The sequence below is a fragment of the Camellia sinensis genome, chromosome 6 (assembly GCF_055761805.1).
Source record: "Camellia sinensis isolate YWXY chromosome 6, ASM5576180v1, whole genome shotgun sequence".
In the NCBI taxonomy this organism is placed as follows: Eukaryota; Viridiplantae; Streptophyta; class Magnoliopsida; order Ericales; family Theaceae; genus Camellia; species Camellia sinensis.
The window spans coordinates 119884325-119908137 of NC_138966.1; the positions used below are offsets into that span (position 1 = coordinate 119884325).

The following is a 23813-nucleotide window of genomic DNA, read 5'->3' on the forward strand; positions in this document are numbered from 1 at the left end:
AAAATTTTCATATTTTTAATACTTTTTGCGACGGCACCACACCGTCGCAAAAACAGTGTTCTTGCCATTGCAAAAAAAAAAAAAAGACTATTAGCGACGGCATTTTTTGCTATCTCAAATAACATTTTTAGTGACGGTAAAATAGTGCCATCGCAAAAAGTCAAGAAATTTCAAAATATTATTAGCGACTGCAAAGTGCCATCGCAAAAGGCAAAAATGTCGTTGCAAAACATTAGTGACGGCACTGTATCGTCACTAAAACTCTTTTACAACGCCCCCAGTTGTGACTGCCCTCTTGCCGTCGCAAAAAGCTGAAATTTTAGTAGTGTGGTAGTAGTGGTGGTGGTGGTGGTGGCGACATGATGGTGACAGTAGTGGTAGTGGTGGCAATGGCGGCAATGACATAGTGATGATTGTGGTAGTAGTGGTAATCATTAATAGTGGTGGTGTGGTGGCATGGTAGTCAGGCCTGGCCCTGAGATTTTCGGAGCCCAAAGCCGATAATCAACTAATAAATGTCACTAGATCATTTGGGGCCTTTTACATATATATATATATATATTTGTTTTTTTTTTCATTCAACGAAATTTTTTTGAAGGTAAAGGACAAAAGATTTGTGTCAAAATTATAAAAAATACTTAGCATTACATTACAACAACTAATAAGTATTACTTGATCATTGCTCTTCTTGCATTTTTAGAAACAAATAAATCAATCATACTTGCTCTGAATTCTTGAGAAATTCGTTAGTGCTCTATTGTGCCGTTTCTCTCAATTTTTTGGGAAAATTAAATTAAGAGTTAGGGTTAAGAATTAGATACAGAAAGAGAATAGTCCCTTTTAATTTTGAATGGGTCTTTTAATTTTTTAATAAGTCAATTTATTTTAAGTTAGTATGGGTCTTTTTTAATTTTTTTTTTGGACTTAAAACATACCTAATATATTACACTAAACTATAATAGGAGGGGTCCCTTTTTTGGGTCTATTTTGAGGGGCCCTAAGCTATGGCCTGGTAGGCCTATGCCCAGGGCCACCCTGATGGTAGTGGTAGTGGTAGCAGCAACGTTGATAGTGATAGTAAAATGATGTTGATACTTAACAATAATGATAAAGATTATGGTAGTAAGAGTGGTGGTGATGGCGGTGATAGGGTTGACAATTTGAACCTGGCCCGATAGGGACCCGACCCCCCGACCCTGATTTGAGCAGTTTTTTCTCGAAAAATATCCCCAACGGGACGGGGATGGTATTTAAAATTCAATCCCCGATCAGTTTCGGGCCGGAGACGGGGATATGTGTCCCAGCCCCGTACCCGGCCGTCCCCGTCCCCACTAGTTCCTGAAATGAATTTACCATTTTACCCCTCTCTCTATATATATATATATATATATAAACCAAACCCTCTCACACTCACACTCACACTCACCACCGTATCTCTCATCTTCTTCCCTCTCACTCTCCGTGTCCCTCTCCCTCTCGCCTACCACCGTGTCTCTCATCTCCCTCCCTCTCAGTCTCCGTGTCCCTCTCTCTCTCCCTTTCCCTTTCCCTTACTCACTCACTTTGATTTCTCTCTCATTCTCTCACTTCTCGTTATCATCATCATTGTCCAGATCCATGGTGATTTCTCTCTCATTCTCTCACTTCTCGTTATCATCATCATCATCCAGATCCACCACCGTGAAGCCACCGACGTGAAGCCACCGATCTGAACCGTCAAGACACCGATCTAATAGATCGTGGTTCATGAACCGTCAAGCCAAGCCACCAATCTGAACAACTCTCTCTATATGTGTGTGTGTGTGTGTGTGTGTGTGTGTATAATGAACAAATCTATTGTTGATGAACAAATGTTTTTTTTTTTAAGTTGATGACTGTTGTTCTATATATAGATCTGTGTATGTGTTCTAGATTTGTTGTCCATATATATACAGATTAATTTTTTTTAGATCTGTTGTTGTATGGGTGTGTGTGTTCTAGATTTGTTGTAGATTGTTGTCCATATACAGATTATTATTATTTTTTTTTGTTGAACAGATCTGTGTGTGTGTGTGTGTGTGTTGAACAGATCTCTGTGTGTGTTGTGAATAGGTCTATCGGGGATTTTTTGAGATCGGGGAAACCCGATCCCCGTTAGGGGACGGGGGCGGGGGGAAGAGATGCCTTTCCCGTCAAGGATTGAGGCCGGGGACGGGGATTTTTTAACCTTCGAGGATCGGGGACGGGGAGTGTCATCCCCGGCCCCGCCCCGGCCCGTTGCCATTCCTACTTACGTGTATGTCTTTATCCAATACATTCTATGATAATTAATAGTAATTTTTAGTAAATACTATTAAAAAAATTTCACTAATTATTTCAATGACAGTTTTAAAATTTTTTTTTTATAAAAAATATCAGTAATTATAAGTTTTAACGACAGTTTCAAAAAAATCACTAACTTTCAACTTTCAGAAACAATTTTAAAAAATTGTCACAAAAAATTTCACTAATGTAAGTTTTAGCGACAATTTACAAAAACTGTTGACAAAAAAAGTCACAAATTTTTAATTTTTAGCGACATGTAAAAATTGTCACAAAAATTATTTTCAACGACGATTTACTAGAACTTATTTTTAATAGAATTTAATGGGAATTAAATCCAACGATTATGACCTATTGATAGTTAAGAATTTCGTAAATTTCCTTATTTAAATTTGAGTAAAAAAACAATAATAATAAAACTACAAAAAGGTAAACTACTAATAGGTCCTAATAGTTGGACTTAATTCCTATCAAGTCCTACTAAAAATAAGTCCTAATAAAATCGTTGCTAAAAATAATTTTTTGTAACGATTTTTTTGTGCATATATCGCTAAAAATTGACAATTAGTAACTTTTTTGTTACAATTTTTATAAATCGTCGCTAAAGTTTACAATTAGTAACGTTTTTCTGTTACAAATTTTTCTTCAAATTGTTGCTAAAAGTTAAAAATTAGTGAATTTTTTTTGTGACGGTTTTTTTTAAACTATCACTAAAACTTGTAATTAGTGGCATTTATGTGACATAATTTTTAAACTGTCATTGAAAATTAACAACAAGTAACGTTTTTTAATAGTATTTAATGAAAAATGTCATGAATTATCAAATGATCTATTGTATAATAAGTTCACTATAATTAATAATGTGAATGTGGTACTTTTAAAAAAAAAAGCTATTTTAATGAATCTTTTATTTTAAAATAATAAAATTAAAAATTTTCATACCATTTTATATATAATTTTTCTATTTGTATAATATTTGAATATAAGCAAATAAATTAATAAAATTAAACCTTACTTACCTTGCCAACATCAGATTTTAATTTATATTGTGTGAATTGAAGGTGTGACACATTGGTTAATGGCTTTTGATTATTATTTCTCTTTTATTTTTGGTTAATGCATCTTCATGGCAACCAACATAGAATATGCAAAAGAGAAAATAATAGGAGGGAGATTAACCAATAAGTCTCATATTTTAAACTTGTAATTTATATAGTCTCATGTTTTTTCTTGTAATCCATTTAGTCCTTTTGGATGTGTAATGACTCATTTACCCGCCACATTAGAATGTCACATTTGAAAAAAGTATAATAAAGAGTTTTTCAGTGCCACATATACCCACCACGTTAGAGTATCACATTTGGGAAAAGTACATGTAACACCCCAAATTTCTAGTCCAAATGATAATACAACAATCATGGCTCTTTCAAGGAAAAATGAATATAAATCTCAAAACTTATATTACATGATATAGTAGTTCTTCATACAACAATACATTAATCCAATAACAAGTAAATAAACAAATAAATACCTCCAAGGGTTTACAAGTTTCCAAGGCTTGAACCTAGTTACACAGAACAATTATTCAAACCCACACACATATAGCCCTTGGCTTACACACAGAGTCACAGCAAAATGAGAGTCTCGTACTCTCAACACACATTTCCTCGCCTTTAGTTAAACAGCATCACCACATCTTTTCCTGCACAAAAATCCCGTAGGGTGAGCATAAAGCCCAGTAGGAAATCCTTAACAAAGTATATACATTTTATACAAGTCTCAAGAGGTGAAATGCACATGCCATGCTATTCTCTTTTGAAGGAAAATCCGATCTTCATCTTCGAAAACCCTCATGCTTAATGATGTCATGCAATTTCAATTCTTCAAAACTTAACAATTCATTTCAAGAGCGGTAAATACGACTCTAGTAATCCCTAAGTCGGTGTCTGCAAGTAGACTATACAAGTACTACCAATTTGTCATTTTTACCGCTATTAATCGGAAGGCTCGACACCTATCCGCGTGGGTTTTCGGTTTTTCACCCCAGACTCTTAGGCCAACTTATTCAATATCATCTACACCACCTATCAAGACTTACCAACGTATTTACCCCAAAACCATTCCATGAAAACTTGTTTCTCAACATTCTTTTCTCAATGCAAGTTTTCAAATCAAACTTTTAAAGTTTAATGTAATCAAATGAATTGATATGCCAATAACACAAGATGAATATAAATACTTTTATTCAAATTCATCATCAAAGGAATAACACAATTCCCTCTTCTCAAGTATCCTCAACAATTAGTCATTTTAAAACTATTTCAATGTTTTGAACAATAATTTCCAAAATGAACAATAATTCTCATATTCCCTGAAATTTATCATTTATATAAATATAAATAAGAAATTTTCCAAACATCCATTTATTTTAACACACAAAATGAATATAACAACATTATTCATGGATTTCAGTCTCTTAAACTGGCAAAACATGAAAGGAGGGTCGAAACTGGGATCGTTACAACCTTCTCCCCTTAAAGAATTTCATCCCCGAAATTTCAAATCAAACTACCCAAACAAAGGGGTTTCTAGCGATCGAAATCACGCTATTTCATTTTCAAATCACAATACTAACTCTCAACCAAATTCCACTATTTCCACCATAGTTATCTCATTAACAACAACCTCCCAAATATGCATAAATATGAAATTTACTAAAAAGTAATGGCAACTTTCAACAACCTTATACTTAAAACAACAATGCACATATCAACATGTGATTAACAACTTTAAATACGTTTCCCTCAACACTAGGGAATATTACAAGGAAAAGCAACTTAAGCATTTTTAAACAAATCTGGATATTTGGAGTGGACTTCCGCCTCTCGTTCCCACGTCGCTTCTTCAACCCTATGGTGTCTCCACAACACCTTTACCAACGGTATAGTTTTGTCCCGTAGCACTTGCTCCTGGGTATCTAATATTTGAACCAATCATTCTTCGTAAGAGGCATCCTCATCTACCTCCAAGTCAACCCAATCAAAAACATGAGAAGAGTCGGGTTCATACTTCCTAAGCATAAATACATGAAATACGTTGTGAACTCCCGAAAGTTGTGGCGGTAAAGCTAATTGGTATGTCACTTCCCCAATTCGCTCCAAGATCTCAAAAGGCCTAATGAACCTTGGAGATAATTTGCTACTCTTACCAAACCTCATCAAACCCCGCCTTGGTGAGATTTTTAGAAACACATAGTCACCAACTTCAAAAGATAAAGGTCGTCTCCTCTTATCGGCATAACTTTTTTGTCGGCTTTGGGCCGTAGCTAACCTCTTCCAAATGTGAACAACTTTCTTGGTTGTCTCTCTAACGATTTCCGGACCTAGTAATGGTGCATCACCCACTTCGGCCCAACAAACCGGTGATCTACAAGGTCGGCCATACAAGGCCTCAAATGGTGCCACCCTAATACTAGCTTGGTAACTATTATTGTAAGCAAACTCAATCAATGGTAAGTGCCTTTCCCAAGGCTCCTTAAAATCAATGACACAAGCTCTAAGCATGTCCTCCAAAATCTGAATGGTACGTTCCGACTGTCCATCGGTTTGAAGATGATAAGCGGTGCTAAGAGTCAACTTAGTTCCCAACGTCTCTTGAAGGTTTTGCCATAACCGGGCAGTAAAATGAGGATCCCTATCCGACACAATAGTCACAGGGACTCCATGAAGTCGAACTATCTCTCTAATGTACAACTCTGCCAAGCGTTCAACTGAGTCACTAGTGCACATCAGAATGAAATGGGTAAATTTAGTCAACCTATCAACAATCACCCAAACGGCGTCATTGCCTCGTTGTGTTCTAGGAAGCCCAACTACAAAATCCATGGTAACACACTCTTATTTCCACTCGGCTATCAGTAAGGGTTGTAACAAACCTGCTAGTCTTTGGTGTTCGGCCTTCACTTGTTGACAAGTAAGGCACTTCGATACAAATAAAGCGACATCGTATTTCATACCCCTCTACCAAAATTGACGACTAAGATCATGATACATTTTAGTGCCTCTCGGGTGTACCGTAAGGCGTGAGTGATGGAACTTCCGAAGTACTGCCTCTCTACAAGATTCTGGTACAAACAAATGGTCTAGGTAATGTACACTCAGATCTGAGTGAACGTTCAAACCTTTCTCTTCCTTTCCATTGAAAATCTTTACACGGATTGATTCCACATCACGGTCTCCTCGTTGTGCCTCTATGACCTTACTAACCAAGGTAAGTTAAGCATTCAAAGTAAACAAGGTAGCACTCTCTCCAGACTCACCCAAGTGCAAATTAAACTTGCCAATAACATCTAGCATATCCTATTCCCGAATGGCCACACTTGCCAAACTACTCACAGATTTTCGACTCAAAGCATCGGCCACCACATTGGCTTTCCCCGGATGATAGTGTAACTTACAGTCATAATCCTCCATAAATTCCATCGACCTCCGTTGTCGTAAATTCAAGTCTTTTTGAGAAAACAAATACTTTAGACTCTTATGATCGGAGAAGACTTCAAACTTCTCACCGTACAAGTAATGCCTCCAAAATTTCAAGGCAAAATCACCGCCGCTAATTCTAAATGGGGTAATTCTTCTTGTGAGTTTTCAATTGTCGTGATCCGTATGCCACAACTTTTCCCTCTTGCATCAAGACACAACCAAGTCCATCCCCAGACACATCACAATAGACAATGTAATTCAAACCCCTTTCTAGAATTATCAAAACCGGTGCGGTAGTCAATTTAGTCTTAAGCTCTTGGAATGACTTTTCACAAGCCTCACTCCACACAAATTTGATACCCTTTCTAGTCAACCTAGTCAAAGGTACAACTAGTCTAGAGAAGTCCCTTACAAAATGTCGATAATACCCTGCAAATCCCAAGAAACTCTGAATTTCAAAAACATTATTGGGTTGTTCCTGTCACGACCTCATTCCGCCCCTAGTAGAATGGTGCCATGATGGCTAGTAATCCGAGATTACCGAAGGCCAACTTTCAAATTTCACACACAATTAGAGTATTATATATGGGGCTAACATGTGCGGAAGCAATATATACAAATTTAATTAGTCCATAAGAGCTGTGCATAAGTTAAAAGGAATGGCATACATCTTTACATAGCTTTAATACAACAATGAAATACAAAAGTACATCTTGACCAAAAGGCTTCTCAGCCATCAAATACAAAATACGATGAAATATAACTAAGAAGCAAAATCTTCAAGATGCTGCAAAAGTGCAAAATCCAAAACAAGTAGCAAGTACATCTAGGCGTCACCGCCGTCCTGCTCGTCACCTACATATATATAGAGAGGGGTGAGCTTAGATACTCAGTGAATGGTACAAATAATAAAGGGGTTTACATGAATGATATCCGAAATCTTATCAAATCAAAGCATAACACATCTCGTACAAAATCCAAGGGATGACATTAACAAAGGTTGTGCTACAAATGCTTATAGTCCCCTAGCACGTACGGACTTTTCAAAATTGTGCTACAAATGCTTATAATCCCCTAGCACGTACGGACTTTTCAAGATTGTCATTCAAAACGAGGCTAGTACTTAGTATACAAAATAGGGATCATCATTCATGCTTCACAAAATACTTTTCCAAAACAAGCAAGGCAAAACTTTATCAAAACTTAATAACATAACTTTATTAAAAATACCACTCACATAGCTCTTCAGACGTCGGGGTCAAGGCAAGTCCAAGTCCTACAAACACATGGCAAAGTCTGTTGAATGTACTTTCAAACAAATTCACATGCATACAGATGATCTCAACATCTTTCAAAACCAAGCTAAGTCAAAACAAGGCACTGTTTCTCATCTCGGGAAAACACGCTGGGCAACTACCAGGTCTAGGCCGAGGTCCCACACCTCCTTGCCGAGGTGTTGCCTCGATGGCCACATTCAAGGAAATGAAGTCGGGAAAACTGGGTTCCCTTTTCTTGAAGAATATGAACATGAAGAACATGAACATGAGGAAGATGAATGCAAAGATCAAAACTTGTTATTACAAAAGCTGAGATTTCATACTATGAATTCAAAAACACGGACCTGGGTGCCCACACTCAGGGATCTCATCAAAACAAACACAAAGACATGAACCTTAATGCAAACTTTCGGATTAAACGAGGCTTTTCGTTAAGAACACATGAAAACCATTTTCTCTTTCTAAAACCAAACTTTAAACCAATGCATAACATGCAGAACAGATTCGATCGTGAAATGCAACTGGATGATTAATAAGAACGATAAGAGTGAATCAAGAGTCTAACCTCAATACACGAATCTAACGGCTTAATCTTCAGAAATCAAGCTCGGAAGTCTACTCTCTCACTCTAAGACTTCTTCTTCTTCCTAGAGCCTCTCTCTCTACAAGGCAAAGATGTAACACCAAAAATGTATATTTTCTGGGTCTGTCGGCTGATTTAACACTCAGCTGGGACGCGCGGCACTACCGGGTTGGTTCTCCTCAAAAAGGTGGCTGAGTGAAAGGACAAGACTATGACAAAGTGTGTTCTACAAGCAAAATGGCATGGGCACTCTGGTGAGTAATGATCTCGGCTAAGAACAAGACATCGGCAAATGGGGGAACAATGATCTCGGCTAGGAAGGGCAACACTTGACTAAGCTGTGTCACACCTTGGCCTAGATGTGCCACACCTTGGTCTAGGTCACACCACTCCAGGACAAGATCACTTAGGTGCAAAGGTGACATCTCGGCCCAGATAATACACATCTCGGCCTTGGTGATGAAAACCTCGGCCTAGATAATGACATCTCGGCCAATACGTCAGGGCGAAGGTGGAGGTTGAACAAAGTGGGTCCAAGGAAGTTCTAGACTAAAGATGACCTCGGCTAAACTCACACCAAGCAAGGTACAAAACATGCGAGAAACACTTAAGCAAGACGAATCAAGGTTTGCAAAATGTAACGTATCAAGACAAGATCATGTAATATATGCAAGCATGACTAGAGTAGAGTGAGGGTCGTTACAGTTCCCAATCCTGTACGGCATCTATTTTTTAGGAGTCCACAGTCACTCCCTCTCTAGACATTACATGCCCCAAAAACTTCACCTCCGTTAACCAAAACTCGCGTTTTTCAAATTTGGCATACAATTGGTGCTCACTAAGTAAACCCAACACTACCCCCAAGTAAGTCTCGTGTTCCTCTTCAGAGGTTGAATAAATCAAGATGTCGTCCACAAAGACGACCACAAAACGGTCTAAGTATTCCCAAAAAATTATGTTCATTAAATCCATAAAGGAAGTCAGTACATTGGTCAACCCAAAAGGCATTACAAGGAATTCATACTGGCCATAACGAGTACGAAAGGCCGTCTTCTGAATGTTCTCCTCCCGGACTCTCAACTGATGGTACCCCGACCTCAAATCTATTTTTGAGAAGCAACGAGACCCTCTAAGTTGGTCAAACAAATCATCTATTCTGGGTAGGGGATACTTGTTCTTAACTGTAACTCTATTCAACTTGCGGTAATCAATACACAACCGCAATGACCCATCATTCTTCTTCGCAAAGAGAGCCGGCACTCCCCAAGGCGATGTACTAGGGCGAATGAAGCCCTTGTCTAAAAGTTCTTGGAGTTGAATCTTCAACTCATGCAATTCGGCCGATGCAAATCCATACGGTGACATGGAAATCAGTGCCGTGCCAAGCACTAATTCAATGGAGAACTCGATCTCTCGGTGAGGTGGTAAACTAGTAAGATCTTCTGGAAAGACATCTGGCTATTCACAAACTACCCTTGGTAACTCAACACGAGCCCCGTAACTCTCACTATCCAAGAGAGTTGCAAGAAGGCCACTAAGTTTGCTCCTACTACGAGGGTCAATAACTGGCGACAAGGCTCTATCAACTCGGTTTCCCAGAAAATAGAAACAATCACCACCCGAAGTGCATACTGTAACTCTCTAACGGTAACAATCAATCACAGCTTGATAAGAACACAACCAGTCCATGCCTAAAATGACATCAAAACTCGACATATCTAGCAACACAAAAGCAAACGGAAGTCGAAGCCCGATAACTTCTATTTCACAATCACGACAACCCCGGTCTAAATCAACTGTACCCCCAACAAGTGACTCTACTCTGAGTGGAGGCACTAACTGTGCTACCTCTAACCCCAATGCAGAAGCAAATGCAGTAGATATAAATGAAAGAGACACACCCGTGTCTATCAATACATTAGCCAAAGAATTACACACAACAAAAATACCTCTCACAACTGCGGATTCTGGCAACTGCTCTGGCACGGTAACAGCATACACACTCCCCTGTGGCCCCTGATTAACTTGCTTCCCTCTTGGAGCATAGGTTTGATGTACTGACTGAGCCGAAGTGGCTCCCTGATTAACTCGCGAAGCTTGGATTGATTGAGCCTACCGGTGGCTCTGAGTCTGCCTCGACCCTGATGCGCCAGATGCGCCTCCCAACTGTGGGCAAGTTCTCTTCATATGTCCCGGCTGACCACACTGATAACAATTAAACCCTTGACCTTTATTCTGAGACTGAAACTGACTTTGAGATCGGTTAGGTGGTGGTAACATTAACTGCCCTCCTCCCTTTTGTGGGCATAAGAAGGGTTTGTGACTCTGTTGGTCACACTTGAAACACGAGAAACTACTTGATGCACTTTTTCTTGGACTCGCACTAGGCAAAATAAAAGTGGATCTAGACTGCTGTGGTTGGGCCTGGGATGGATAGGTGTTCCTACTCTTCTTGTTCTGCCTATAGTCTCCTTGAGACTCTTGGTCCCTAGACCTTAAACTCCGAAGCCTCTCCTCCTCGGCTTGTATGGAAATTTCTATGTGTGTCGTCGTCTCCATAAGACGCTCATATTCCCGAATCATATTTCCGACAAGCTTGAACATAATTTTTGTTTTCAATTTCTTTTCAAATTCAATGCAACGACGCTCTTCCATTGCCACCAACTCTGGTGCAAATCTAGACAAACTAGAGAAGACCGCCTCAAACTCGGCCACGGGCATGTTGAGTTGTTTGAGGTCTTTAAACTATTGCCTCAATCTCTCCCTAGCAGTGGGAGGTATGTACTTATCTTGAAAAGTAACCACAAAGGCTTTCCATGTCGGCTCCACTCTACCCTTGGCATATTTCCACCATTGACCCACGTCTCCCTTAAGGTAGTAACTCGCTAATGTCACTCTTAGTTCACCACCTTCGATGTGAAGCATCTTAAATGTCTTCACAGTTTGTTCAAGCCACTCATCCACTTTCTTGGGCTCGGGACCACCAAGGAACTCATCCGGTTTGGCCCGCAAGAACTCTATAGTAAGGAAACTCGCCCTTGACTCCACGGTGTTCTCTCGGGTTTGATTCTCTACCATCAACAAGTTCACAGACTCCCTTAAAGCCCTGCTATTTCTTGAGCTAGGGCCCCCATTGCGGTTTGACCCACTTGTCCCACCTACTCGGCCACATTAGCTTGGCCGAACCCTTCTTCTTGCACTAGAATCCTATGAACCGGTACCTCATACACACCTCAGCGAGCCCTACCACGCCTCCCGCCTCTACCACCACGGACTTGAGCCCTTCCTGACATCCTTTATATTAGCTTGGCCGAACCCTTCTTCTTGCACCCGAACCCTATGAACCGGTACCTCATGCACACCTTAGTGAGCCCTACCATGCCTCCCGCCTCTACCACAACGAATTTGACCCCTTCCTGACATCTTAATAAATAATTTAGCACATTAACTCATATGTGCTCGTAAATTGACTCACACATTTGATTACAACAATTCCATATATTTCTCTACCATATACACAATTCAATTTCACTCCACATAAGCACTTAGTCATGTAAACACATATGGACTAATCTTTTACAATGAAATCTGTTCCACGAAAAACTAAGAATTCTTAGTAGAACGAGTATTGATCAAGTACCCTTCTAATGAGACCTCAAGAAATTTAACAGGCGCAAACAACATTCCAAAAGTCCAGTCCCATACCCATTTAGTCACATAAGCATGTTATCACATAGTCACAAAATGCATAACACTTCCTAAGTATGCTAAATGAACCCATTGTGGTTAAACAACCACTTCCCACGAGCTCCAAGTATTCAAATCCGGTAGTTCTAATACCAAGTTGTAACGCCCCAAATTTCTAGCCCAAATGATAATAGAACAATCATGGCTCTTTCAAGGAAAATCAAATATAAATCTCCAAAGTTACATTACATGATATAATAGTTCTTCATGCAACAATACATTAATCCAACAACAAGTAAATAAACAAATAAATACCCCCAAGGGTTTACAAGTTTCCAAGGCTTGAGCCTAGTTACACAAAACGGTTATTCAAACTCACACACATACAGCCCTTGGCTTACACACAGAGTCACATCAAAATGAGAGTCTCGTACTCTCAACACATATTTCCTCGCCTTTAGTTAGGCGGCATCACCACATCTTTTCCTGCACAAAAATCCTGTAGGATGAGCATAAAGTCCAGTCGGAAATCCTTAACAAAGTATATACATTTTATACAAGTCTCAAGAGGTGAAATGCACATGCCATGCTATTCTCTTTTGAAAGAAAATCACATCTTCATCTTCGAAAACCCTCATGCTCAATGATGTCATGCAATTTCAATTCTTCAAAACTTAACAATTCATTTCAAGAGCGGTAAATACGACTTTAGTAATCCCTAGGTCGGTGTCTGCAAGTAGACTATAAAAGTACTACCAATTTATTATTTTTACCGATATTAACCGGAAGGCTTGACACCTATTTGCGCGGGTTTTCAGTTTTTCACCCCGGACTCTTAGGCCAACTTATTCAATATCATCTACACCACCTATCAAGACTTACCAACGTATTTACCCCAAAACCATTCCATGAAAACTTGTTTCTCAACATTCTCTTCTCAATGCAAGTTTTCAAATCAACTTTTAAAGTTTAATGTAATCAAATGAATTGATATGCCAATAACACAAGATGAATATAAATACTTTTATTCCAATTCATCATCCAAGGAATAACACAATTCCCTCTTCTCAAATATCCTCAACAATTAGTCATTTTAAGACTATTTCAACGTTTTGAACAATAATTTTTAAAATGAACAATAATTCTTATATTCCCTGAAATTCATCATTTATATAAATATAAATAAAAAATTTTCCAAACATCCATTTATTTTGACACACAAAATAAATATAACGACATCATTCATGGATTTTCAGTCTCTTAAAAAAAATTCCCAAATTCTAGGTTTTCTCACCAAAACTATTCAACTCAAATCTTTTGAAAGAAAACTTTCCAAAATCATCTTTTCTTCAATCAACGAAGATCAAAACCCATAAGATCATTTTAAAAGAACAAGAGACAAACCCACTTTCAAAATTGCTCAACTTCTTGAATCAACAATCAATTTTCAAATATATCGAAAGATGATTTCGAAAATCATATAAATCTTGCAAAAACATATATATAACTCTAAGAAAATCCCTACCTCAAGTTTTGAAGAAGAAATGAGATGAAACCTCCAAAATCAACAATGTCAAAACTCGATCTTCACTGCACACAACGAAGCCCTCGAGAAGTTAACCAACTTTGATGAAGAAACTATGGCAGAACTATAATGGATATTAAGAAATCAAGGTTTTGATCCAATTTGGCGTAGGAAAATGTAGAGAGAAGGGAGAGGAAAAGGTTTTTAGAGAGAGAGAGGGACCTAACAAGAGTGAGATACACTCAACCTAAAGAGAAGAAAAGACCAAAATTTCGGACTCACCTACCATCGCATGTACGGCGCTTCTCCTGCACTTGCACTCACGTACCTGCATTTATTGCAGTAGCCAAACAAGCCCTCCCTTGTTTTTCGTATGTGCGGCTCAAGCAACTTTGAATGCATTTTATATTTCTGCTTTGGGGGCGTTGCCCCTCGACCCCGCCAAGGTGCTGCCCTTGGACCTGCCAAGGGGCGCTACCGGACAGATCAATCTCCGACTTGCCCAGTCGAAGTGGCAAAACATGAAAGGTGGGTCGAAACCGGGATCGCTACAGCACAATAAAGAGCTTTTAATTTTTTTAGAGTGTCACATGTCACGTTTGGAAAAAGTACACTTAGGTGTTTTTAAAAAATTTTAGAGTGTCACATCATATCTGCCACGTTGTCACGTTTGAGAAAAATACATTAAGAAGTTTTTAATTTTTTTGAAATGTCACATCATACTTACCACGTTGTCATGTTTGAAAAAAGTACACTAAGAAATTATTTTTTTTGGAATAAAAGTTTTGGAGTGTCACATTATACTCGCCACATTGTCACATTAAAAAAAGTACTCTAATGAGTTTTTAAATTTGTTGGAGTGTCACATTGTTGGAATGTCATATTTATACCTACCACATTGGAGTGTCACATCATAATAAAAAATAATAACCATATAACTTATTAGATATATGATGTGCACACATCACTCCATTAACCACTACAAGAAAATGCAGAATTGGCGACTAAAATAAGTATTTTCGTCGCTGAAAGTAGTACAAATGGCGACTAAAATCAGTTTAGTCGCCAAACTTGAGCACTTTTGCCGACTAAAGCACTTTAGTCACCGAATATAGGGCTTTTAGCGACTAAAAGTCAATTTAGTCGCCGAATATAGGAGTTGTAGCGACTGAAAAAATTTTAGTAGCTAAAAGGCATGGTTTTTGGCGACTAAAAGCATTTAGTAGCCTAAAAAATACTTTAGTCGCCGAATATAGGTGTTTTACCGACAAACAAATTTTTTGTAGCCAAAAGTAAAGGTTTTTGGCTACCAAAAACAATTTAGTAGCTAAAAGTGGACAAATGGCGACTAAAACTGAGTTTAGTCGGCAAAAGTGGAGCTTTTGGCGACTAAAAATCAGTTTAGTCGCCGAAAGTTGTTTTTTTGGGCGGAAATTAATGTATTTAGCGACAAAACAGCATTTAGTAGCCAAAAAGCATAGAATTGGCGACTAAAATTCATATTTAGTCGCCAAAAGTGCTCCCCTATTTTTTTTTAGTAAATACTTTATTTTTTTCGTAAAATATATTAAATAAAAACAATTATTTATATATATATATATATATATTGTTTTCTATTAATATCGGTCAATATATTATATAAATAATATATGTTGCATTTATATTCATGTGATGTTCTTGTGGCGTAGTGGGGAGAGTGTTGGTAAAGGTTTACAGAGGCTGGGACGTTAGTGGTTCAAAACCTGGGAGTAGCAAAGGGTGAATTTTTTTTTTCGGAAAAATGCTTTCAGCGACTAAACTGTTTCGTCGCCAAATGTGTTGTTTTGGGCGACTAATGAGTTTAGTCGGCGATTCATGACCTATTGGCGACTAAAATAGTTGTCGCTAAATGGATAATTTGAAAAAGTGGAATTGAGTATTGGCGACCAAAAGTTTTGTCGCTGAAGACCTGACTTTTTGCCGACTAAAACGTTTTTAGTCGCCAAAACCTTGGGCGACCATTTATTCGCGACAACACTGGCGACAAAAAAAATCAGTCGGGGAAGGTATAAAAGTGACTTTTGGCGACTAAAAATTTAGTCGCCAAAGGTGATTTTTGTTGTAGTGAACTTTGATTTTGGTAGTGTTTTGGTTATGATGTGCGCTTCACTCTATTATTATTAGATATATTTTGGTAATTATGTCACCCATATAACTTATTGAAACATAAAAAATAATAATAATAATTTAGACTAAGTGGAACATAAGTATGTGAAAATGAATTTATGAATAAATGCCCCCAAAATAAATGGTTTATTTTTAAAAATATATATATTTTTATTTTTTTGAAGAAAAAATGATAAAATAAAAAGTTAATATTATCAAATCGATCTAATTTTTTTTATTTATTAATGATATACACAAAGAGCCTTACAAAATGAACAGTTTGAATCATCGAAACGACACTCGTTGTCGCCCCATGAACCTGAACATATTGATCATGTTTACATTTGAACTTAAGAAAAAACCTAATACTTAAATATTTCTTTTTCATACCATTCTTCATTTTTAATCAGCCACACAATGTGATGAGAGATTTCTTTTATCCCATTTTTTTTTTCTCGCCAAATTTCTTAAGCCAAAACGGGTTAGAGCTGCATGTTGGCCTGAGTTTTTTTTTTTTTTTTTTTTGGGGGGGGGGGTGTTTGATCAGCAAGATAAGTTTATTGATGTAAGACAAACACATACAAAGGAAACAAGTGGGTGCAAATTTTAAATTTAAATTTTTGGACGGTTGGGTAAATGAAAAAAAGAAAAGAAAAATCATTTAGCAATTATTAAAAGTGACAGTTATTAAATGTGAAAGCCATTCTTAAAGAAAAGAGAAAAAATAACATGATATCGTTGATATTAAATAAAATCTACACTTTATATAATAGAAATGATAAACACATAGATACATAGATACAAACTGAATCGTAAAGAAACATAGATTTTATTTATTGATCAACTATAAGAAGCAGAGATAGATATACATATAATAATATAGAGAAACACAAATATAGCATATTATCAATCACTGATATCACTTAATTCTCATAGTCAATGGCTACATATTTGTAATTTTAAACTATCTTCTTAATTTAAAACTCTAATTAGGATTTATCTTCTTTTTACCTTTAGTCTTCTTAATAACGGAAGCTATTGTTTGTACCATCTTTTCTTTCACCATTGTCTTTGGTGTCGGAATTACGCTAGTTGGTTGACTCATCTTTCTCTCTCTTTCTTTATCTTTCTAAATTGTGTGTTGTGTTATGTTCTGTAGTGGTGATTTAAGAGAGAAGCATTGAAATATTTATAGGTGGGAAATTTAATTTTTTATTTATTTATTATATATATATATATATACTTTGCTTGGGTTTGATTACCTGTTAACACAAAGGTAATTGAAAGAGCAATAGAAGGGTGTGTGTGTGTGTTTGTGTGTGTGTGTGAATATGTGTGGGTTTGTGAAGCCAAGTTCAAAGAAATGTGTGTCTGTAAGTAAAAGAGAGAGAAGCCCAGTTGAAAGGCTCACCTTAGTCTCAATGTTTTGAATGGACAGCCTTGTGGGTGGGAGTGGTTGTAGGTGTCACTGCAAGAAAAATGAGATTTAACGGCGTTTTTTTTACGGCGTTTTTTCAAACATCACTTTCCTTAATTTTTAACATAACTGTCACATATTTTTTAATTAAAACTACACCGTTTTATAATTGAAGGCGTTTAAACACGCCTCCAAATGCTGTGGATACACGCGCTTCCTCCCTGCTCTTTTTGAAACCCTTATTTTGATTCCGTGAGAGGGAAACTCAGAATGCTACAACTCTCTCTCTCAACCCTTATAAGCACATCTCTCTCTCTCTCTCTCTCAACCCTCTCGACGCTCCATCGAAGCTCCATCTGCACCCGCGATTTCGAAGCTTCAGAGCGATTTTGAAGCTCCATCGCCACCACCATCTGCTCTCTCTCTCAATCTCTCTCTCGATTTAGATCTACTAAGCTCCATTTTTCCAAATTTCGAGGTAGCGAGATCCACCGTCTGTCTCTCTCTCTAGATCCATGAAATCAATAGAGAGATCTATGAAATCAATGTTTGAAGCCATTCTTACTTGATCCTTATTTGCAGGGACTCAGAGATTCGGTGATTTCAGAGCGATTTCGATTTCGAAGCTCCAGCGCCACCATCATCTGCACCTGCGATTTCGATTTCACTAAGGTGTGCTCCACCGTCTCTCTCTCTCTATATATATATATATATATATATATGTATATATATATACCTACACTTTCTGTCTCTAAAAGTCTCTCTTCTCGTCTTCCAGAAGCTCAGATCTGAACTCTGAACTTTAATCGGTACTCTCACTCGCTCGCTCGCTCTATTTCTTTCGAATTTTGCTGCATGTATAACATTTGAGTTCTTGGATTTGTGATTCAAAACTCCATCTTCAAATCCCTCTTTTCTCTCATTTCTTATCTGTATATATATATATATATGTATGTATGGTTTGATTTGTGTTCTCAGGCTCAGATTGCATCTTATAAAGAGGGGTTCGGTTTGATCTTGTTCTTTTCCTTGCAAAAATAAAAAATAAAAAATGCCATCAGTTATGTTTTTAAAATAGAGGCTTGAAAAGTTTCCACTTTTTGATGTTGAGAATCATGTGGCAGATCATGGATATGGTCCAAAGAGGAGAGAAGCCTCCTAACATCAGCGTAAATTCACTCCTCCTAGTCTCTATATTTGGTTTTTCTTGTTGGGTATTACTACCGATCCTCTCTCTTTCTGGGTTTCTTTCAGGAGATAAATGATCTACCACCCAATCCTAATGAGCCATTACCAAATCCACACTCTGCACCAAGAGCTAAGGTTTGTTTTTGAGTGTTTCATTCTATTACAATTTCCATTTTTAGTTTTTCCTGCAATTATTTCAGAGTTGCACAGACCATTTAGTGTGGGAGGTTTTTTATTTTTTATTTTTATGAATATAGGTTTTTGAATAAGTATATTTTTTTTAAATTTTTTATTCTTTGAATACTACAATCTTCCTTTCACCAAGCCCAAGCCACTCCACTGACTTCAATGCCCATCACTGTAAGTCTGTAATAGGCAATCACACTCTATGAATCTGAATTATTGATAACTATAGCTCAACTAATAAGTTGATTGTCAAAATCTTAGCTGATCTAGTTATTTATCGATATCTAATTTGGCTTGGAAGTGTGCCACCAAGTTGTGTGTTATTTTTCTGAATCAGGAGGCGGAGCGGATGCTAATGGTGGGAGACTGGGGATGCACACAAGTGGGATTCAAGAAGTACAAGAGGAGTATTAATGAAGAGAACTGAAGAGGGATTTAATGATTTGATCTGCTTAATATAAGGTATGGATATCAAATAGTTCCACCCGGAGTAGAAAAATAATTGCTAAGGATATGTTTTCTCATTCTAAAATCTCTCACATTTGTTTTGTATCAGTGATATAGACCATTTGTGATGAATAACTATTAGATAATGAAGTTTAGTTATTTGTTGTTTCTACTCATCCATGTAGATCAAAGATTTATGGTATGCTCATATATCTATACTATATATAAAGTGAACAAGTCACTTGGCGTCCAAGCCGCCTTCTTATACCAGGTGTCCCTTATTTCTCTAAGAGAATATAAAAAATTAAATATTGAGGCCGTGAAAAGGACTTGAACCTAAGATCATTAGTTTGGTAAGCAACACTTCTATACTCTATATATATATACACTAGTGGTAATGTACGTGGATTTTTGTTGTTGTCATTTATGAAATATTAAAAAATAAAAAGGAAAAGAAAATTAAGGAGACCTAAAATAAGGAAATAGAAAGAAAAAAAAAATCTTTCCATCTAAATCCATAATTGGTGTTCATCTTATTAGTTCTATAATATCATGTAAATTTTGTGATAAATCCTCGAATGATGTTTTTAGTTTACATGCAAAAAAGCATTCAGATCCTAAGTTTGTGTTTGTCTCATTAGTATGTGAAATTAATTTTGAACACCTTTTCAAGCATCAAAGAATATGAAGAATATAATTAGATCAATTTGAAAAGAGTAGCTAGTCTAAAATTGTCATTCAGACCAATTAGAAAATTGAGAGTCAGCACAAATTTCACTAACAATACCTTGATTTACTTTATACTTGTAATATAAAATTGTCACTCAGATGCTTGATTTACTTGATACTTGTAGTATAAAATTGTAAATCAGACCAATCATAAAATTGAGAGTCCTCAGCTCAAATCTCAATAAAATTGTAAATTAGACCAATCATAAAATTGCACTTGATTTTAGAAAAAAATGGGACAGTGGTAGTATATATTTTAGTAGCTGGATTTTTATTTAGAAATGGAGTTGATCTTCAAGGTGAATGCTGTGTGTTTTTTGCTCTTTCATCTTTCATCTTTCCTTCAATTTGTTTTCAGTGTCTTACAGAAAGAATTGTTATGGCTTTAAATGTTTTGAACAAAACACTTGGTAATGATATGGCTGATTATTGATTTGATGCAGTGAATACATTATTGATCTAATGGGTGCTCCGGGCACACTAATTCCTGCTAAGGTTCCCAGTGATCATCTTCAAAATTCTGGGTTAGATACGAGGAGCAGTGCAGATTATGCTGAAACTATCAACAATTTCTGTCCGATGCTTGAAGAAGGAACTGGGACGGTGGCAGTTTCACCTGATCTTGATAAAGAAAATCAAACCCAGATGTTTGAGAATGAGTTTGGGAAGCTTCTTCCTGCACTATGTAGATCACATGCAGAATTGTCAGGCACTAGTGGGAAGGGGTCACAAGCACAAAAGATGAAAGTTAAAGATGTTTCCAAGTACGTCATCAGTGCAGCAAAAAACCCACAATTTGCTCAGAAACTTCATGCAGTTTTGTTGGAGAGTGGTGCATCACAACCTCCCGATTTTCTTCTGGATATGAATCCTCGTGATCTCAAAGAAATGGAAATGCATGAAAAAATACGTCTGTTAAATGGGGAAAAAGTGGGTGATGGGGCTCAAGATTATCCAGATATATTCTTGTCAAACAATAAACTGTTGATTATACCCTCAACTGGAGTGGAGTCCTTTAATGGTGCTCATTATGACAGCAAACAAAAGCACTCTGTTGAGGATTTGACGGCAGAACGACTGGAGTTGGGTTCTACAGTCATTAATACGACACATCCATTACTTTCGGATGCTACAAGTGAAGGATCTGTTTTGCTTGGAATGGCACTGTAAGTTATATTTTAGATGCATTAGTGAATTTGATCGAACCTTTTGTCAATAGTTGCTTACAGAAATTATAGTTTACGACTCTCAATCTGGTGTAAAATGTGATTCCATGACAGGAAGTTGCTGTGAAGAAGTTCATGGACCAAGATATATCAAGCGATTCACTTGTTCAATTCAAATGCGAAGTACCAAATCTGACATCTTGCATCATGTGCTATTATTAATGATCCAAGTGGTTGTCTTTTTAAGAATTGAACTAGACGACTGCTTGTTTGCTTTGTGCATGTTGAAATCATGTTGAGGTTGAGACATCCTAATGTTGTTCTTTTCATGTGAGCAGTCACTCATCCACCAAATCTTTCTATATTGACAGAGTATCTTCCAAGGTTGATGTTTACTTTAAAGTCTTGTTAGAACTTATTGTTTCAAGAATTGATGCTTTTGTTCCGTTTTCATCAAATGTTTGCCTTCATATTTTTAATGGTAACATAGTTTCACACTATCATTCTTACATAATAATAAGAAATGACAATTGGGTATAAATATTGCCAAGCTTTTATGTCTAAAGAAGAAAATAATTTATTTTAATTTAAGTTTTTTGTGGGTTGATTTTTAGAAGAAGATATTTCACCTGAAAAAAATTTCAGTTAATTTTATCATTGTCCATGCAGGAAAATAGAATTTGATTTCAGCCTCAATTAACTATTTGTTTGTTCAATTTGGTGTTTCTCAGCCCCGTTTATTTGTATGCAGGGGAAGTTTATACAAGCTGCTGCATCGACCAAATAATCAACTCGATGAAAAGAAGCGACTGCGGATGGCTCTTGATGTTGTATGAGTTGGAGAATGTTGAATGGTGTTGCCTTCCGTTTCTGCTATCTAGTTTGGTTGGTTTAAGTAAGTTTACTAATTGCTTGCAGGCCAAGGGGATGAATTATTTGCACACAAGCCATCCTATTATTGTGTATCGAGATCTTAAGACTCCAAACCTTCTTGTTGATAAAAACTGGGTTGTTAAGGTTTGCTGAAATTAGAACTTGGCATTTGAAATCTCCCATTCCTTCCTTGATTATCCAAATGTTGCTGTATTTAATGTAATCTAGAAAATGCGTAGTTAACAATGCCGTGACTCACCATGGACTTCGTCTCTTTTACTAAGATCTAGACTTTTTCATGCTTAAGGGTGTTTTTTTGAAACTTCTCTAATTTATTGTTGTCTCTACAGGTTTGTGATTTTGGCTTATCACGAATGAAGCACAATACTTTCCTGTCTTCAAAATCTACTGCTGGAACGGTAATTGATGTCAGGATAGAATGTTATATTATATCAATTATACTGAAGTTGTGCCATTGAACTGCAGGCGGAATGGATGGCCCCTGAGGTTTTGAAAAATGAACCATCCAATGAGAAGTAGGTTTATTTTTTGTATTAGACTTGAAAGCCATGCTAGAGAGTTTAATTCATTTTTTAATGTTTCATGCAAGTCTTGCTGATAAAATAATTGCGGACTGGTTTGCAGGTCCGATGTGTACAGCTTTGGCGTGATGTTGTGGGAGTTGGCAACTTTACGTGTGCCATGGACTGGGATGAACTCAATGCCGGTTGTTGGAGCTGTTGGATTTCAAAATAGACACCTGGACATTACAGAGGAGATTGATCCAATGGTTGCAGAGATAATAACAGATTGTTGGCATTGGTAAGTCGTCAGTTTTGTACTTGTCTGTTTTGTTACTGGTACATTCACTACAGGAAATATGGGGTTAGGTGGCGTTTTTTTAACGGCGTTTCTAAAACGCCATTGTTTTTAATATTTAATGGCGTTTTATAAACGTCTTCTTTTTCTGTAATTGAAACGACGTCGTTTCAAGAATCAAAAGACGTTTTCAAACGCCTTGGAATGGTTTTTCTCCAGCTTCCTGTTTCACCTTTACTTTGAATCTGATAAAGCAAGTATAAGCGGAAGAGATTATAATTTGCAACAATTATTTATTGCTTTGTTCATGCTTTTGATACAATTTATTGCTTTGTTCTAGATTTTCTTTAAAAAGATTATAATTTGCAACAATTATTTATTTATCTGTAGGTCAAAAGGATAATTTTGCTGAAGGAAAGAGCTGATTCAAGATGTAAGAGGAATTTGCAACTTTTTTTTTTTTTTTTTTTCAGCAGACCCAAAATTGAAATCTTGTTAGAATTTTTTTATTTTGTATTTAGTAAAATATCCAGATGTAAGAGGAATTTGCAGGTTATTTTGATTTTTTTTGCTATGTCGACGTGCTTTATGGTTTTGTACAAATTGGAATGTGAATAAATAAACAGCTCAACAGCATATTTTATATTAATTAAATTATGAAATAAAAAAAGGTATTTTTAATTTTGTTTTCAAGTTTAGTTTATTATTTTAATAAACATCAATTATTAGTTTGACAGGTATTTTTTTTGTTCAATCATGTAAAATTAAAAAAAGGGCTATGGCGGCGTTTAAAAAACGTCACTAATCCCACCTCAACGGCTAGATTTTTAAAATGTATAAATGTTTATGACGGCGTTTTTAAAAACGTCGCTAAATGTCATAGTGACGTCATACTACGTTTAGTAGGACATTTGGCGGCGTTTTAAAAAACGCCGCCTATACTAATATAACGACGTTTTTCAAACGTCATAAAGTTATAGCAACGGCCG

General features: G+C 36.8%; 1 pseudogene across 1 annotated transcript in view; it reads left to right on the forward strand.

The window, feature by feature from the left end:
• The window catches only part of LOC114295452 (putative serine/threonine-protein kinase SIS8), a 30172-nt pseudogene extending 6669 nt beyond the window's left edge, over positions 1–23503 (forward strand). The window contains exons 4-15 of the transcript XR_014333875.1: positions 17999–18088; positions 18541–18585; positions 18671–18739; positions 19423–19436; positions 20410–21132; positions 21391–21516; positions 21884–21962; positions 22051–22149; positions 22356–22424; positions 22492–22541; positions 22651–22827; positions 23215–23503. The product of XR_014333875.1 is annotated as a putative serine/threonine-protein kinase SIS8 (transcript). The remainder of the gene's footprint in view (positions 1–17998; positions 18089–18540; positions 18586–18670; positions 18740–19422; positions 19437–20409; positions 21133–21390; positions 21517–21883; positions 21963–22050; positions 22150–22355; positions 22425–22491; positions 22542–22650; positions 22828–23214) is intronic.
• Positions 23504–23813: the final 310 nt, after the last annotated feature.